General features: G+C 31.7%; 1 protein-coding gene across 2 annotated transcripts in view; it reads right to left on the bottom strand.

The window, feature by feature from the left end:
• The window catches only part of LOC143225304 (uncharacterized), a 520,157-nt gene that overhangs the window by 222,823 nt on the left and 284,596 nt on the right, over positions 1-12,738 (bottom strand). The gene's annotated exons all lie outside the window — the stretch shown is intronic.

Genomic DNA, 12,738 nt, shown 5'->3' on the forward strand with positions numbered 1-12,738 from the left:
ATCTGGTTATTATGGTGACACTGACAATTAAATCACAAACTTTTAATAATAATACTTACTTTAATTAAAATCTATCAGATTTTTCAAATCTTTTTGTCCAACTAAATTTAAAGCTAAATTTTAGGAGTTATTAAACTGTACCACTTGCAAAAGGCAAGTGGTTTTAATGATAGAAAGTGAACTGTTTTAAAGAAAGTCTGGTTTATATTATAATAAAGCATAATAGGTTGTAGTAAATATGAACCTAAGAACTGAGATAAGAAGATAATTCTAAAAATTATTAAATGCTTTGTTTACAAGCAAGATTGTTGAAAGTACACAGAAGTAAAATATAGAATATCTCTTTTTCAGTAAAATGCTCAAAATAATGTAAATTAATACTAAAGCATCAATATAAAATATACTTAATAAAAAAAACATTATACTGGAATTATAATTTTATTTTTTTCTTCAGGTGTGAAATTGTGGGTTCAGGTGTGTACTGGACACCTCAAATATCCATATCAGATACAACAGGATTATGGTTAGCTCATTTACACAGTACATGTAAAACAATGTTATTTACATTTAAATTCAATTGATGATAAATAAAAGTAAATGTCCTTTCAAATATGAAATTCACTAAACTGACTCTGTATTTGTAGATATTTATCTACTGATCAACATACTTCACTTATAAGGAGATTAATTGTTACCTTCAATCAGCTGTAGTTTACAACCAATTTTTTGTTTCACAAGTTGAAATTGAGGAGGGTCTTGACTTCAACACAGAAACATCAGAAAGTTGATCCACTTTGTTTTTCTCGATGGTTTCAAAAAGATGTTTCACTATATTTATCCATGGCCCAACATAATAACAAAAAAAAAGACTGGAAGTGTATTTATCTAAATAAGACAAAACATCATGATACTGCATAATATATTAATATGCAGAGAACTCTACATATTTATTACACTTATTTCACCACAACACAATTTACGATTAAGGTCATTTATATCTCTGAAGTAATTTTATACCAGAAAAACAATATTAAAATTGCAGGTGTACAGGTTTTTAAATATTTGTAACCTCTTGTTTTAACACGTCAACAATGATGATATCATCTTTGATGATATGAATTCCATGTCTACAGAACATTGTTCAAACAATAAATATGTAATTGATCTTTAATTGTAGGCCATACAAAACCAATGTGGTAAACAAAAATCAAAATATCACAATGTTGGTAATAAGCTGACAAGGTAACATTAAGTAAAAGTGTATAACTTGTAAAACACTTCATATATAATTTTTAGTGTAAACATTAAATATGTGACAATCACATCAGATAATTGAAAAATGTTAAAATTTTCTGTTGTACGTTTCCTTTTATATTTAACTCTGCATAAGCAAATCAGTAGATTTAAAAACATCATCTATGATATGTTAAACCTACTCGCTGGGGCTGTTACAAGTTGAAATGATGGAACATATTGTATTTTCTAATTTACGAATAGTAGGAAACAAATAAACGTCTGGAGGTTTGAGTTAGTAACAATTAACCTTATAGATTCAAGAAGGCAGAAATTTAAATGTCAACTTTTTTTAGAGTTATGTTTAAATCTTTATTAGACTACTTTATTATCAACGTGTAGGGCCCGGCATGGCGAGGTGAGTTAAGATGTTCGAATCCCGATTGCACCAAACATGCTTGCCCTTTCAGCGGTAAGGGCGTTATAATGAGACGGTCAATTCGTTGGTAAAAGTATCAATTGTAAATCTAAAGTTTTTTATTTTATTTCTGCACATAACAAATTTAAGTTTAAACGTTTAATGAATAATTTTCCCGATTGATAAATTTCGAAGAAAGAAAAAATCGAAATACAATATTTTGCCATACTTAGCATCTACTTTCATTGGGTCAAACGAACCCTAAATATAATAATTTAAATATGTAAATAATAATTGAATATAACCGAGAAGCCTTTTTGCTAAAACAAATGGGTTTGATTAGGAGATTCACGTTCCCAAGACGTTTTCAAAATTATAAACGATTAATTCATGAAAAATAATTAATAACACAACAAAATCTCATCCCCGTCTTCCTGTCGATAAAAAAAAAAAAAAATTACCGGTGTACCCTTTTATCTCATTCAGGTTTTCAGGATTGTTTCGATATAAGTATGCGTGAACTACAAACATGTTTGATTTACATAAAGAGAATATTTATTTCTCACTTTATGGACCAGCTTACGTAAGAAAGTCATAATAAATAAAATAAGTTATCTTATTTTCCTTATTTAATAAATCATAAAATATTGTTCTGTATAAAAAATTTATAGCTTATTGAAATAATTCCAAAAGTGATGTACAGTCCCGATGAGTGTGTTTTTCTTATAGCAAAGCCACATTGAGCTATTTGATGTGCCAACCGAGTGTAATCGAGCCCCTGATGTTAGCGTTGTAAATCCGTAGACATACCGCTGTACTAGTGGGGTGCTAAATCCCGATGAACGATGCCTATTCCATTTTCAGAAGTGACTCTAAACGTTCTAGAACCACTGAAAATTGTATAGTACAGAAGGGACAATTTCGATTTGTTTTTCTGTAATAGCAACGTTGTTTTCTTTAATAATGTCCTAATGCAACATTTTCTATTCAGTAGATACAAATATGAAAATAGAATATTTATTTTAAAAATACGAATGGATTAATATATTATAAATTATTAAAGTTAGAAAATGAACTTTCTGTTCAACCTTTCCCAACCTTCTCTATTTACAGGGTCGATTTTTATCGACGTTAGTATTACCAGCACAACCAGAGCTACAAACATGAAGATGATTTTGTTGTTTTCATGAAGAGTTCACGTTAGAAAAAAACAACAAAAAAAAACATTTCTATACCATTCACGCAATAGCTTTCATCCATTAATTTAAATTCGATTGTGGATTTTCTTATACCAAAGCTAAATGTGGCCCTCTGCTGAGCCAACCGAGGGGAATCTAACCCTTCAATATAGCGTTGTAGACTCGCAGACATATTACTGTACTAGCGCGAGGCGTTTGAAATTGCCCTATATTATTATTAATTAATCTAATGCAGTAGCATGTAATGTTAACTTGTTCAAAATAATAGACGTTCACGAAGATGATAACGAAAATTTGTGAGGGAAGAAAAGTGTTCAAAATACATCGCAGTTTTGCGTAACATAGTTTTCTATTTAATATATAATTACTTTGTTTCACATGCTGAAGGAGATAAAGTGTTTAAATGATAATCACCCTACTCATGTGCTTCAAAATAAAATATATATGTGTGTGTAAATTACAGTATTGTTGCTGCAGCTGACTTTTCTAGAACCTTGCTTAAGCGCTGAAAAACAGACGCGCCGAGTAACAATATATTGTTGGTTTGCTAGTTAGTATTATTATAAACCCCGAAATCTGTAACTGTGATTAAAGCTTATTAATAGGAGAACTACAGATATTTTTGCCAGGAACGTTATAGGTTTCAAAATTACAAACTGTTTAACTTCAATTAATTAACATTGGTCATGATAAAAGTTCATCAAGATTATCAAGTTCTGTCTGTCTTTTTTTGGTGAAAGCCTGGTCATGTGATGTCCAGTTGTTGGTGATAAAAAGAAAATGAGACAATATGCAGTGCATATGTGTCCACATATGGAAGTAGTTTCACCAGATCACACGATGTTGTTGATTTTACCACTAATATAAATGTTGTTGTAGTTAAGGAAGAATATACGGTTTTATGTCTGTTGTTTCTCTGTCTGTGACAAATCATCACACTGTTAATCTCATTTCTATGTATTCTATATGATATTGGAACAACTCAATTGTTGTTGTTAGAAGTATACTGCCTTTAGAATCGAGTTCTGCCACTGGTCAGTGTGTTATTTGTCAGGGTATTGAGGGTGACGTTATTAATGCTCTTCTTAATAACATTCACTTAACATCAGATATAGTTTAGGGAGCAGTTGTGGTTGAAGTAAGACCTACTCTACAAAGAAAGGGTGTATTATAATTGATAGATAACGATTTGGTTAAGAAAAAAGTTTTTGCCGAGACGAAAATGGTCGATCACTGTTTCACCTAAGGATGACGTTGTTGCTGAGGGGTATCCCAATATGTTTCCCTCTTGTACTCTGACTCGAGCTCAGGCTTAGAGGTTAAGCAAGTAAACAAATGATAGACACATGCTCACCAGTCGACTCTACAGATTTGTGTTTGGCATTTGTTGGATCTCTCGGAAACCTTGTGAATAATTGTCGTACTGACAATTCCTTGGTGAGTGAAAATGATGGATGTGAGGGATCTAGTACACCTGATGAAGTTTCGCTTGATAGAAGATTGCGAGAAGAGAATGCACAGATCACTTCACTTTCTAAAAATGCATGTGCACAGAATGAAGTCCCGTGCTAGTACAGCTGTAAGTCGTCGGATTTACAACGCTAAAATCAGGCATTGGATTCCAATCGGTGGATTCAGCAGGTAGCCCAATGTGTCTTTGCTATAACAAAACACACACACACACACCAAATAACGAACTGGAGAATGTTACTTTTTCAAAAATGATGTGATCATGAGAAAATAGAGACCATCAGATATGCCAACTTTAGAGGACTGAACTGAAATATTAAGAGTTGCCCGTGTACATCATATTAGAGGTCATTTTAGTGTCAACAAGACAAGTGATGACAACATTACGAGATATATCTGTTTATAAAACCTAATCAGAACATTCCTCTTGTTCCTTTATTGTGCGATTAGTGATTATGTTTGGCCTTTACCACAAAGATAACATTTGCTATTATGTGCGATATAATTTTATGATCACAAGGTGATATTTTTATTGAATCTTGTTACATAGTGTCATGATACTTAAGTTGTATAACTCTATGACCAAGTATTATATTTTATGTATTATTGGCAATATATATATCAAAGGTGTTTGGTCCATGGAAGTGCTCCAGTATATGCTTAAAATAATACTTTTTTTAGTATCACCTAAATATGAAATTATTAAATTGCCTTTGATTGATATGGAAGAACTCTATCGTACCGTATGGACGAAAGCACTGTTAGGATGAATTGTGGATTTCAACTCGAAAATCGCTTCCATTTTGGGTAGATTTTAGTGTTTTTCTTACAAGAAAATACTTTATTTCTAAAGATAAACATTTTTTGCTACATGTTTGAAACTGTTCATGTGATGCAATGATATTCGCAAACCTAATACAAAAATTTCTCTAACTGTGAAGGAAGTGTAGCTCTTACAAACTTTACACTTAATAAAAATATTACCAAACTACTTGAGGTTTGTAAAATGTTAGCCTGCAGTTTCGATGTGTATTTCACTTAGCTAAGCACATTAAACAGTAATCACATTTCATCGGAAAGGTGGATGTCGATAAACAAGGAATTTGCTCATTAGTTAAACAGTGTGATCCAATCATTTGAAAATCAATGGCCAAAATTTTAAAAAAATAAATGTTTATAGTTTTGTTGTCACCAGGTTGGTTTTCTTAATACCGTTCTGTGTTACATATATTATTATTTTTAGATAAGGTACAGATCCATATTTGGTAAATCTATGTTCTAGTTCAATAATATTTCATCTAACAATCTATAATCGATGCCTCCAGTTGCTAGGCAGTAAGTGTAAATGCTGAAAACCCCGGGTTTCAGACCTCTCTAAGACCAATGTATCTCAGAACGGCTGGTATGGGTATTAACACCTTTTGATAGGGAGAGAACAGGGTTTCGACCTTTCTGAGTGATCTTCAGGTTAAGAAAGAGTTTGAACGTGACCATTGCCGGACACATTTCTTGCAGGTGGATGTTAGTTTATTAATTAGTACAGGTATAAAGATGATCCTTTATACTGGTTTAATTTTGGTTTTAGTTGCTTTATAAGTAGCGCTTCTTTGATTTTGCGTTTGTTTATATTTCTTTCCCCATTTAATATTTGGGTGTTTTCTCTGGTTATGTTGTGTTTATTTGATTTGCAGTATTTTTTTTTTGTACTCGTTGAATCTAGTTTCCATTTTTCTGTTTGTTTCACAAATATAGAAGTCGTGGCCCTTGTGGCATTGTATTTTGTAAATTATGTTGGTGTTGTTTTTGTCAGTGCAGTTTTTACATAACATGGACTTTAGTTTTGTACGTGGTTTTTGAATAAATTTGTTTACTTAAATGTTGTGTTTTGTGCTCAGTTTTCCCAAATGCCTTCTTACTTTCATTTAGTAGTTGTTCACCCTTTATAAGCCTTTATGAACTCTCTCTTATATAAACTCTCTTAAAACGATGGCCCGGCATGTCGAAGCGTGTTAAGACATTACCCTCGTAATCCGAGGGTCGCGGGTTCGCGCCCGCGTCGCGCTAAACATGCTCGCCCTCCCAGCCGTGGGGGCGTTATAATGTGACGGTCAATCCCACTTTTCGTTGGTAAAAGAATCCCAAGAGTTGGCGGTGGGTGGTGATAACTAGCTGCCTTCCCTCTAGTCTTACACTGCTAAATTAGGGACGGCTAGCACAGATAGCCCTCGAGTAGCTTTGTGCGAAATTCCAAAACAAACAAACTTAAAACGATTTGCGGCAATTAATAACACAAATCAAGATTTTTTTTTATTTTAATTAATTGAAGTATCACAATTCATTCTGTAATTTAGTAAATTTCTATGTGAGCCCCATTGGTTGCACGTAGAACATCAAGGCTGTAAAATATTTCGTTCCAAACATTGAGAAGCATGTCTTGCGTGTTAGAAACCAATGCATCTTCAATCCGGTGTCTTAGTTCTGTGGCGCTATTAACCTTCTTTGCATACGCTTTCCTTTATATAGCCCGACTAAAAACAATCCAGATGTATCCTGAGAACGAGTCGGCCATGAAATAGGTCTAACTCGCCCAATCCAACGAAGGGAATTTTTCTTGATAACAAGAAACCCATTTGATATAAAACGTATCTCGGAACAACTTGTATGAGTTTTAACACTGTTATTGATAAGTAAAGAACAACGTTTCGATCTTCCTTGGTCATCTCAGGTTATCGCCTTTGTTACAAAAGTGTTAATACCCATACCAGCCGTTATGAGATACAAGGGAACTTTTCATTGAGGAATCTGCAACATCTAATCACCAGTGTGCCGTGTCAATCTTGCTGAAAGAGCACATGGGGCTGCATATCCTTAAGCGGATGTGCAGCATACGCTTTAAGCATATCCAGGTTCCAACTTCCACAGCACATACATCGCTTTCTCTTTCACTGTCACCATTGTGCTCCTGGTGAATTTTCTGGGAAATAAAGAAGAAAATTTCTTGATTTATGTTATTAAATCCCGTAAACCGTTTTAAATAGCTCCTATAATGAAGAATTTATAAAGGCCTATAATGGAGTGAATAATTTATGGACACCCTGTATGATCTCCACCTAAATTAAATATGCTTGTCTTTTATGCAGAGAAGCGTAAATATTTGAATGAGATAAAAGAGTACATCCGAAGTATTTTTGATGGAAAACCAGAGAGGGTAAGCGTTTGTGATAGTGTGATTACTTATTTTTCATTAATTAATTATAATTTTATTGCTCATCAGTCTTATTGCTCATCTAACAACTGACTGAGTGATAAATAAACATGTAGTTAAGAAATAAAATGAATTCAATTAACCTGAAGAGTATACAAAATAAACTGTTGCTGACATATTGGAAAACTAGATATACAATTGTAAGTTTTAAATATAAGACGTACTTGATACGAAGTAGAACACAACACAACTATCTCATAAAACAGTCTAAAGTAGTCGTGGTTGGACCATATGGCGAAATTTACAATAAATTATTCACTACCCAATACACTAAATTTTTAATATTGTAATATCTTTTAATAAAATTACGTCCAATTTATCTGTACATGCATGATGTTAAAAGCAATTACAATATTAACAACAACGTCAACAGCAATGCCAACGACATCTACTATTATACTAATGAGAGGAACAGCAACATCAATTACAATACGAACGTCAACGTCAACAGGAGTACCTTCAACGAAACGAGAAATGTGTAGAAGTCCGTGAGGATACAGAATTTACTCTCTTTCCAAGAACGCAAGTTGATAAAATATTTCAACATGTTAGCAATACTTAAACAACTATCTCTGATCTTGAACCCCTATCTTTGTTGAAATGTGTATAAACAGTATTATTTAAAATAACATCTAAAATCAAGAATTAGACCTTTAATTCTTGATTAATTAATTATTTATGCATCAAAAGTTTCTGTTTATTTGGAAAATACTCTCAGATTTAAATATATTATGTGAATCTATTTATTAATTAATTCTTTTTATTTAGTGTTCATATTCATTTCCTGTTTAACACGCACTAGTGCTTTACAGATTCTATTATTTTCCAAATTTTTTAACATTATGAACCTTTCTGGTTATTTATTAAGTTTTCCACTTTGGATTTTGTTTTTAAGAAGGACAAAATACACAAAACAGAAATCGGCATTTTCTTATATAGTCTGATAAAGTAATTACACTTGAAACAAATAACTAAAAATCAATATTTCACTAGAATTGAGTTCTTAAATTTCTTCACTGTTTTCATTTCGTACATCTGAAACTTTTTTTTAATTTTATCAATTTTTTTTTTAAATGAAAACATTAAAATACATAAAATTCATGATGACGAGAAACACACGCAAAGTAAAGACGGCTGTTATGGGTATTAAAACATTAAAGTCAGTCGAACCTTGTTTTGTACTTTATTTTAATTAAAGTTTTAATGTCCATACCAGCGATCTTTAAAACGTATTACAATCAGTATAGCTTTTCGCCTTCTTTAAATGAAAATGCAATACCTAGGCATATATTTCTTCCTTATTGTTAGAATTTGAACAATGAAACAGGACCCAGTATTATTCGACAAAAGGGTATTTACACTTCTAACTTTTATAAATATACTGATACATTCCAGAAAATGTATAAACTTTTTAGTACACTACAGCTTAGATAAATTATTATGAGACATTGGAAGTCCTATATTTTGGACACCAAAGACAACTCTTAATTTTTTTCTTTTCAATGAACACTGAAAATAAACATTGTTAATGTTAACTGATACAGTTGCTGCATAAAAAATAAATGAAGTTAGTTTGTACATGTTGGCCTGGCGTGGCCTGGTGAGTTAGGAAGTTTGATTCTTAATCTGAGCGTCGAGGGTTCGAATCCCCGTCACACCAAACATTCCACTATTCGTTGGTAAAAAGCAGTCCAAGAGTTGGCAGTGAATGGTGATGACTAGCTGTCGTCTCTCTCGTCTTACTCTGCTGAATTTGGGACGCCTAGCGCAGATAGCTCTCGAGTAGCTTTGTGCGAAATAAAACAAAAAACAATTGTATGTATTCTTTATTCAAAATGTTTTGATTAGAAATTGTACAAATGTATCATTTAAAGTGTTAATTCGAAATTTATATTTGTGGAAAATGTTTTCAAATAATTAGAAACTTTTATTCAGGTTCTGATTTCTAATCCACAAATCTAAGAAACAGAGAACATTAAAATTATCGGGTTTTATTATAGCGCTAGACTGAGGCTAATGAAAACAACGTTGGCTACACTAATAAAATAAAATTAAAAGATGTTAGTTTAATCAAAATAATTGCATTTTAACTAACCTTCAATGTGAAAATTGATATGGGATTTCGTCAAATTTTGCTTTATATCTATGCTCAATGAGCATCTTAGCTCTGCTTCTAAATTTGTCAGTTAGCCGAGATCTGTATCTAGATATGAGAAAATCTAGCGTAGAAATTTTGACAAAATCAGTAAGATCACCAACAGTACATTCACTGCTTTTCTTCAAAGACTCAACAAACTGTCGATGGATGAGAGTGCTTACACTCCTAATATAACTCACATTTTTTTACAATAATGTCCATCAAAATTTTCAATTCGTCACTTTTTAGGCATCTGAGCACATAGATACTGCAGATACAAAATGCAATGGAAAGATGGTAGTGTAGACTTGACATTATTTTCAATTAAATGCTGCTTCAAAAGAGAAACAAATCCTAATTTCGCCCCAGTCATAGCGTGAGTACCCTCTGTTGTTCCAGAAGCCAGTTTTTTTTTTTAAATTCAGATTGAATTTTTTGACATTTAAAGACATTTTTCAAAGATGTTTTTCACATGTTCGATCTCATAATCCACAAAGACCAAGCATTTTTTCCCCTTTCTTGAAGATCTGAAGTTCCATATCAAACCCAAAATATCAATCGTGCAATATCACTGACATCTCTTGACTTATCTAAAGCTGAAAAAAATATAAATTATTTTAGTTGTTCAAACAACTGATTTTCCATGTTTTTTCCTAACTCTACCGTTCTACTCTATGTTCCTCGAGTTAATTGCAAATCATTTACGTTTTGAAGAATATAATCTTTTATTTTTGAAACATAATTCTCCAACAGATTTTCAATGACTAAAATAAATATTTCTGTTACAAGTTTAGCACAGGAAATGATTTCGTTTTTTGAGCTAGAATCAAGCTACTTTACAACTAACTAAAGTAACAAGTTCTATCGATGATAAAATTATTTTTCAGTCTCCCTTTTGTTCATGAAGTTGTGCTTTCAGACGGATAATTTCATTCATATGATTTTTACTATCAAATGGAAATTTTCCATGAAATTTGTTATAAAAATTGTCAAAATATTGCTTATGTCTTTACTACACAAAAGACACATTGGCTTAACATTTCCTTCAATCACTGCAAATTTCAACTTCCAACTTTCATTAAATTATCGTTTCATGTTTTTCCAGTCACGTGTCATTCTCTTAACGGCAGTAATGCCAAAATCAATTAAATTGTTTTTATTTTCACCATCATCTGGATTCTTTCGTTTTTGAATTATCCACTTATCCATATTATGAGATTAAAAACAAAATATACTTAAACATTTAAGTTGCACAACAAAAAGGTTTGCAAGCGCATACTCAATAACACACATCTAAACCAAACTGACGTTACAAAATGGGCGTAGTCCTTGGCAGAGGTATAGCGCGCGACATTAGCGATGTCGTGAGGCAGTGCAGTTGCTGATTACCAAATTTGCGATGAAAAAATAAATGATTGGAAAATGTCGATTCCAAAACTCCAGCTGGCCCTGTATAAAAGAAAAAAAGATAGAACACATTGCACAATAGATGGCGATACTTAGACGTTGTTATGTTCAAATAGTTTCACAATCATCGTTTTGTCCACCATGGGTAATCCAACCGCAGATTTTAAAATAGTTAATCACTAAAGTTACTACTGGCACATCAGAGTATGATTTAGTAAATTATGAGGTTTTTGAATTTAGGTAAGCTTTTTTATATTATCCCTTGCAAACTATTTTCTCATTTGAAATAAATAAATTAACTTTATTTCTTCTTTAAGAGACAACGAAGGTCTTAACCACTTCATTAAAACAGGAAAATACGACTTTTTAAAATATTTGAAAGTACAAGTTATCAAAAGTTTCAATAATTATTCGATATATCGCACAGCTCAGAGTATTTAATAACAAAAACCTCACTTTAACATTTGGCCATCAGTACTTCTACAAGTCAACTGCTGTTATACTACTTTTTAAATTGTATAGTTTTTGCTATTGGGTAATTAACTTCCATTTGTTTCTTACAGTAATATTTGTAGCACATCTGTCCTATACTCTATATTCGAATCTTTATCAAATGCTACAAATTTCTTTTACTTTTGAAAGCCTCTGATTTCAGTAGTTATATCAAATGACTTTTAAAATGTACAAACATGTTTTCTTACATTTGAGTTAGGAAACTCATGTCATTATGAAATTGCAGGAAACTATTTGAAAGTATAACAATATTAATCCCTAAGACCACATGCAAGGTGTTTTGCTTCAAAATGTTAGGGTAAAATAGGTTTTAGAAACAGTCATTGCTAACAGACAATTTCTATGCTAACAAATATTAATTATGTTTTAAGCCAATTTGTGTCGATATAAAACTATACGCTTTCGTTTTCAGTAAATAAAATACCAAAATGTATCAGTCAATAGAATAAAATATCTCAAAGCTAATAAATTTTATCTTAATTTCTATATTAGTTATAAATAAATAAAATTTCTCTATAATTTGTCCTAAATCCGAACAACATCAGTAATTCTTTTCACCTTATATAAGTATGCTAAAACATCTCAGAATAACCTAGAATCTCTTAGAATTATTTACAATATTATTGAACATTCTAGAATATCTATATATAATGACAGCTGTAACGAAAGAGTTTGAAAGTTGCTTTAAACAACTCACAAATGTTACTTAATATGAGTAAAATCTTTGTTAATTGCATGTTTATATACTGGAACAAAATGTGAGTTTAAAAATATTATAAATTAAAACTTCTAAGATAAGGACTAACCTAACTTACAGTTTCCAATATTAACAAAATTTGACTACAGTTAAGTCTGTTCTAAATATTTGTATAATATCGTTGCATTGTTTCTTAATTTATTTCACACCCTTGGGCTGTATTTTAATTACTTTTACAGTGTTTAAACTTTATATGCTTGTATCTAATAATGTACCGTGTTCAATATTGCTTGCTGAAGATGGAATGCGAATGTTCCAAAATGTCTAAGAAAAAAATATTGCAACAGAGCGCATTCGTGCCAAATGGTCGTTGTGACGGATATTGTCCTGTTATTCATC

Source organism: Tachypleus tridentatus, chromosome 9, assembly GCF_004210375.1.
Source record: "Tachypleus tridentatus isolate NWPU-2018 chromosome 9, ASM421037v1, whole genome shotgun sequence".
NCBI classification, from domain to species: Eukaryota; Metazoa; Arthropoda; class Merostomata; order Xiphosura; family Limulidae; genus Tachypleus; species Tachypleus tridentatus.